The sequence below is a fragment of the Brassica oleracea genome, chromosome C7, assembly GCF_000695525.1.
Source record: "Brassica oleracea var. oleracea cultivar TO1000 chromosome C7, BOL, whole genome shotgun sequence".
In the NCBI taxonomy this organism is placed as follows: Eukaryota; Viridiplantae; Streptophyta; class Magnoliopsida; order Brassicales; family Brassicaceae; genus Brassica; species Brassica oleracea.
The window spans coordinates 13,254,776-13,255,487 of NC_027754.1; positions in this window are offsets into that span (position 1 = coordinate 13,254,776).

Here is a 712-nt window from a genome sequence, read left to right on the forward strand (position 1 = left end):
CCAATAGCACTCTGATAGAGGTGTGTCTGACCACGGGTGAGAATATCTCATTGTAGTCCATGCTTTCTCTTTGACTGAAACCTCTAGCAACAATTCGAGATTTATACTTGACTCCCCCTTCTGGTGACTGACCTTCTTTTAGCTTATAAATCCACTTGCAAGTCACAACTTTTCTCCCAGGTGGTAGTGTGACCAGATCTCATGTGTGATTCTTTTCATGAGATTCCATCTCATCTCCCATTGAAGCAAACCATTTCTCAGATGCATAACTTGAAATGGCTTCTCTGTAAGTAGACGGCTCGTAAGTGTCCACTTCCTCTGCAACCTGTAGTGCATAACCCACCATATCTTCAAACCGATATCTCTCTGGTGGCCTACCAGTCTCCTTGGTCTGTCTTTAGCAATACTGCGTTTTTCAGACCCAATACGTTGATTTCCAGAATTGGAAGATTGAGGCTGCTCATCAGACATCGATCGCTCGCTCTCTTCCTGAGGATCGATCGATCTCGTGTTGTCGGACATCAATCGGAGATCTCTGCCATCGCCCAATCCTGTGTCTGGCGTAGATCGATCGCTCCCTGACACTGGATCAGTTGATCCTGGGTAGTCTGACTGCACTTCCTACAGCTCCACCAGCTTGTCAACATCCTCCTGCTCTGCTTCTGAAATAGACTCAGCTGAAACTTTGAACATAGAACTCTCATCAAACACA